The sequence below is a fragment of the Lontra canadensis genome, unplaced genomic scaffold (genome assembly GCF_010015895.1).
Source record: "Lontra canadensis isolate GAN:19392208 unplaced genomic scaffold, GSC_riverotter_1.0 scaffold2, whole genome shotgun sequence".
Classification (NCBI taxonomy): Eukaryota; Metazoa; Chordata; class Mammalia; order Carnivora; family Mustelidae; genus Lontra; species Lontra canadensis.
In genome coordinates this window covers 39,742,309-39,748,764 of record NW_022630996.1, presented here as the reverse complement: position 1 = coordinate 39,748,764, position 6,456 = coordinate 39,742,309, and positions in this window count along the sequence as shown.

The window sequence follows — 6,456 nt, the reverse complement described above, 5'->3', positions numbered from 1 at the left end:
CTTCTTGAACCGTTGTCTTCTCTTGGCTTCAGTGATACTGTGTTCTTTTCCAAGCATATAAGCAGTTCCTTCTCACTCTCCTTCCTGGTTTCTTTCCATTTCCATGCCACTTTGATGTTGGGGTGCCCCAGGCCCCAGTGTTTGGATCTCACCGCTCTCTCCTTTGGTGATCTAATCTAACCACATGGCATTAGATGCTGTGTCTATCTCAAACACCCCAAATTGTCCCTGGCCTGGATCTCTCTTCTAAACACAAGCCTTGTGTATTAAACTGTCTGTTTGACTTCTGTCCTTGAATATCAGAGATCTTTCAGCTCAAACATGCCTAACATTTGGCCTTTTCCCTAAAACCTATTCCTTCCCCACTCTCTCTTTTTTGGCAATAGTCATTCCATCCTTCCAGTTTCGCACACAAGAATCTTGGAGTCATTCTTGACCTCACTCTTTTGTTTGCACTTCACATCCCATCCATTAGGAAGCCTTGGTGGCTCCCCCCACAGAAGATACCCAGATTTTCATCCTTCTTATCACTTCCACATCCAGCACCCTGGTCCAGGAAACTGTCAGCTCTCACCTGGATTATTTCCATCGCTCCCTGCTTTCACGTACACATCCCACAGCCCGTCCTCCATAGAGCAACGCAGCAGCTGGAGCCATCCTATTAACACCTCTCAGATCACTTCACCGTTGGCTCAGAACCCTGCAGTGGCTTGCTCAGAGTTTAAAGGCCAAATGTGGATCTCCTTCCGCCCCCAAGCACATTGCTCTCTGGACTCTCTCCTGCTCTTCTCTTCCCCTTCTCACTTCACTCCAGCCGCACTGGCCCTTTTTGCTCTTCTGGTGCCAGTGTAGGCATAGGCTCATGCATCCAAGAAAGAGAACAGAATCTAGAAAGGTGCTTATCTATATATTGGAACACTTTATTTAAAGTACTTATTTTATCATTTCCTAAAAAGAGAAGAAATTGTGAACTTTTCAATGAATGGTTTGGGAGACTTGCAGGAATGAAACTCAGGCAGATCTAAAGCCTCAGCCTCCTGTAGGGTACTCCTGTGATACGGCCTTTCATTCCCCTCAGTTTCCTGGTTAACACCCCGTGAGCATGTGGGCATTTAGCAGAATCTCTGGGACAGTCAGGGCTGACGGAGGGCTAGGAGGAGGTAAAAACCCATGAATGTGCTTCTAGGCTCTGGTAAGAATCCTCATTGCTCATGATGGTGTCCTCCACAGCTGCCCATCTCTGTGGTCCTTTGTGGACCTGAGAAGACTTGGCCGTGTCTGGGAGCATGCTGTTTTATCTCCTGCCTTCTCTACGGAGATTTAACTATCTCTCTGTGTTTCCACATCATCTGGCATTGTAAGTCGGTACACTGAACAAGCAGGTCTTAGAGGGTCCAATGACAAAGCCAACTTACTTGTATTTCCCAGTGTCTTTTATAAGCCACTCCATGGATATTTCTTTGCCATCACCTGGATGGAAACTCAGGCAGACCCCTGAGTTCTCTGGTCACTCTTAAAGGCATTTAAATGGATCTCCAGGGATGCCTGGGTGGCTCAGTTGGTTAAGCAGCTGCCTTCAGCTCGGGTCATGATCCTGGTATCCTGGGATTGAGTCCCACATCGGGCTCCTTGCTTGGCGGGGAGCCTGCTTCTCCCTCTGCCTCTGCCTGCCACTCTGTCTGCCTATGCTTACTCTCGCTCCTCTCTCTCTGACAAATAAATAAATAAAATCTTAAAAAAAAAACAAAACTTTAAATGGATCTCCAGTCACAAAGCATATTCCTATTTTCGTAATTAAATTCCATGTAATAACAAAAACCTTGCTTTAAAGATAAGCCTCCTTCTCCATACCCTAAGCGAGCAAGAAGCGTTCGTAGGGATGGGGTTGGGATCGGTTTCATCTTTTCTTGCCCATGCAGTGCTTCTACTCTATGACCCCACCATGCTCACCATGGTCTCTGGTCCCTCTAGGATGGAATTTGGGGAGACAGAGTGGTAGCCGTGGGAAGGGTCTTTCTTGATTGATATTACCGCGGTCAGTCAAGCTTCTCCAGACTTGGGAGATGTGTTGAGCTCTCATTCTTTGTTCAGGGGTCCTTAAGAGACCCACCAGTGGGAAAAGATTTCTTCATTAAAGTAGACTTCTTGATTTTGGTGGATGACAGGCTTCTGTAGGGACAGAACCAAATAGCAGTGTCAGACCTGAATCAGTTCAAAGGTGTAGGAATCCTCAGCGCACCGATTCTCAGACTGTGGCCAAGGAGTCGCAGCAGTGTCACCTGGGCATTTGTGATAAATGTGGGTTTTCAGGCCCTTTCTGGCCCTACTGACACACATACTCTGGAGGCAGATCCAAGGGGACTGTGTTTCGGCAAGCCCTTCCCCTGGCTCTGATGCCTACTCAGGTTAGAGAAGTCTAGCCATATGAAGAAGGGGCCAAGAAGCCTCAAGAAGGGGCTGGATAACATTGCCATGAGCTTCTAGTGTAACTCTTCCTTTAAGTCCTTCTCAGAAGACCTGCAGCCATTCGCTGGGATGACTGTAAACTGGGGAAAGGGTAACAGCCAGACCTAGAGGGGATTTCTGGACATTGGTTTGGAGACAGTGCTAATCCCAGAGACCCCAAATGCCTCTGGACCACTGGGGGTTTATGTCACTTGTGGTCATCTGGGGATAAATGAAATTTTGGCCTGTACCTTCCTCACAGGGTTCCAGGGGGCCCTTGACCTACTTATGGTTATTTTCGCACTCCTGAATACAGTCGTAATAGGTATCCAGCAACTCAAGGAACTCCCCATATGCATTCCCTAACCTGAGTAGTGAGCCTTAGGATAGCGGGCATGGCCTTGCAGAAGCTTCTTGGAATTCGCCCTTCCTGAGTAAATGAGAGTAAACTGAGAGCAATACTCTCAATACTCTATCCCTGGGGTGGGGGGTGGGGGAGGATTGGAGAGATCAGTATTCCCACCTAATGCTTGAACAATACACGGGTCATTCTGCCGTACCCTCATTTAACTTGTCGTGTGGCATGTGCAGGAGTGAGATGGCTGTTGGGAAATGACTGTGGGTTCTTGTAACATTATTCGGGTCCTGGACCAGATGTCATATCTTTACTGGATGACACAACAGTGCTCCTGGCACTTTGTATGCAACTGTTGATCTGGCAGATGTTTGTTTTTGTTTTTGTTTTTGTTTTTTCCCTCATTACCAAATTAGCAAAGATTACCAGCTGGAGTTTGCTTTCAACTAGCAGGATCAGGAAGACAAGCTCACTTTCCTACCTCAGGCACGAGTTCACTGTTCTGCTCTCTGACAAGAGCTGGTCTGCTGGGTCCTCGAGCATCCCCCAGAATCTCCCAGAACAGCATGCTGATATGTTATTGACATGGAGAGCAGGAGGGAGCACATACCCTAGATACCCTAGTAAGGCATATGTATGCCAGAGGGTGGGAGATAAACCCTGAGAAAAATCAAAGGCTTCCTCCCCGGTGGAGTTTCTAGGGCTCCAGAAGTCTGGCAAATTTGACATTTCCTCTCTAAAATGGAAGGCAAATTGATATACTTTGCACCACTTGCCACTGAGAAGGAGCTACAGGGTTTTGTACCTCTTTTGATCTCAGAGAGGACATATATACTTTTTTGAGTGTATTGTTCATGGCAATGTTTTGTGTAACACACAAGGCTCCCAGGTTTGTGTTGGGACCAGAGCGAAATAAGGCTCATTAGTAGGGTTTCTCAACTTCAGAACTCTTGAGATTTGGGGGACAGATCATGCTTAGATGTGGGAGGCTATCCTGAGAATTAGAGAATGTTTAGCAGGGTCTCTGGCCTCTACCACCGGATTCCAGCAGCAGACCACCCAAGTTGTGGCAACCAAAAGTGGCTACAGATTGCCTCATATCCTTGGAGGAGCAAAATTGCTCCCACTTGAGAACCACTGGTCTACAGCATGGCTAGTTAAACTTGAAGGGACTTCAACACTGGCTGACCACTTGACTTCAGCCTCTTGAGAGATCCTGTACCAGATTCTCCCAGCGAAGCTGTTCCTTGATTCCTGATTCCCAGAAACCATGTGAGATAACAAATGGGTGTCACTAAGTTTGGGGGTAATTTCTTACACAGTGATCGATAACTAATATACTGATCCACTAGGCTGTAAGGTTGGGCATGCACAGCGGCAGTCCATCACCCATTGTAAATAGTGTATACCAGATTGGGGTCAAGGAAGTCCTGAAAGTAGAAGAAGTATGAGCGGGTAGCTCAGATTACCATAGCATCTCCTCTTGCTGCCTTTTGAATCTCTCGCAGCCCACACCTCTGTCCTTTTGCAATTGACAGTTGACAGAGGAAGACAACATTTGGGCCACGTTCACAGATGGTCCCTTGCAATTTGAAGGCACTGGTTGGATTTGGACTGTTGAAACATTATAGCTCCCCTCAGGACGGTGGTAAGGGAAGTTCTCTTGAGGCCAACACAGCAGTTGGTCTGTTGGAGAGAATTGTGGAGATTTCCATAATTCATGGGTGACTAATGGTGTGATTGGCCTGTTGGCGACAAGGGAGTCTGAGGAAGAGGTTTGCAGATGGACCTCTCCCTGTGGGCACTGGGCTGTTATCAGTGCTACACGGGGCATCCAATGAGGAGCCTCTCAGTAATCTACTGGACAGGAGGGTCCATTCTATGGATGTCAGTCAGCCCTTTTCCCAGCCACCTGAGGCTTCTTCAGTAGGCCCATGGAGAGCATGGCTGTTGTGGCAGGAATGGAAGCTCCACATGGGCTCAACGATATGGACTCATCCTCTCCCAGGTGCATCTGGCTATTGTTGCTGCTGAATGCCTAATCTGCTGGCAGCAGAGACCAGTACTGAGCTCTGACATGGCCTCATTCCCCAGGGACCTCACCGAGCCACCAGGTAGGAAGTTTATTACACTGAACTTTTTCCATTATGGAGAGCATGAATTTTGTCCTTACTGGAATGGATACTGTTTCTAAATACACTGTTCATCCCCTGCCTGCAGTGCTTTGATCAGTCCCACCATCTGTGGACTTTCAGAATGCTTTATTCAATGACATAATGTCTTACACAACATTGCTTCTGGCTGAAGATCTGATTTTACAGCGGAAGAAGAATGGGGCTCATGCCCCTGGGACTTACTGGTTTACCATACACTCCATCACCCCAAGGCAGTTAACATTATAAACTCTAGGAATAGATTGTTGAAGTTTTAAAAATGGTACCATTGGGAGACCCCCTCTTTGCCATGTGAGTGACTGTCTTGCAGAATGTGGATGAGGCTTTGAATCAGCAACAAAAAAAGTGGTGCTGTGTCTCTTCGGGTCAGGATATGTGGATCTGGGAATCAAGCGGAGAGAAAGGGGAGTGGCTCCCCGCACTGTCACGTGTGGAACACCACTCAGAATATTCACCTGCCTTCTTCGCAGCATTGATCAGCTGGTTTATAGGTCTTGATTCCAAGGAGACAGTGCTTCTCTAGGGACATACAATTGTTTCGCTGAACAGGAAGTTGATAGTGCCATCTGCTCGCTCTAAGGTTCTCACGCCGCTAAATTGTCAGGTAAAGAAGAGGGTTACTGTTCTGGCTGGGGTGATCGGTCAGGGTTACTTACCAAGAGGACTTGGTTGCTGTGACACAGTCGTGGCAGGAAAGACTGTGTCTGGAGCCCAGGAAATTCTCCTGGGTGCTTCTTAGCCCTTCGATGTACAAAAAGTTACTGGAATAATATTGCCACACAGCACATGACAAAAAACTCAGGCCTTTCAGAGATGAAGTGAAGTCACCCTGCTAGGAAAGAACCCCAAAAGCTGAGATTTTGGCTCGAGACAAAGGAAACATGGAATGCACATTGGAAGAAGCTCATTGTCAATGATGACTCAACAATTATCCCTGTCAATCAGCTGGTGGTGTTACCAGTTACGCAAACAAGAGTTGTGGTGGCTATGCATATTTTCTTCTTTGCTTGCTACGAATTACATCGAGGGTTGGTGGCGGTTAACTTTACAGTTTGGCCTTTAGGTTACAGAATATCCACGGCATAATGGTGATGAAAACAGAAGAGGAACTGACATCAAGCAGAGGTGGATATAGGGGCTGAGGCTGCCTCATCGCATGGTCCTGCTCTGTGTTCCCTTCTTTTGGGGACAGTAAGTCTGCAGTCATCTGTATGAGGAATATGCTTGCATTCTGTTAGGTGAAAGCCCGATGTAGTCATGGAATGGTTACAGTGAAATGTGTGGATCTGAGCAATAAAGGGGCGCGTGTACCAGATGGTGTCTCTAGGCAGTTGGGTCCAAGTTCATCCTTCTAGGTCCCCGCCATCCCTCTTCCCAGACTCACTCATCTGGTCAGTTTCAAGGTGGGTTCTTCCAGGGGGAAGCGCCAGCAGTAGGTTCCGGGGTGGGAGGAAGAAATTGGCCATTTCCTGTGCTACAGGC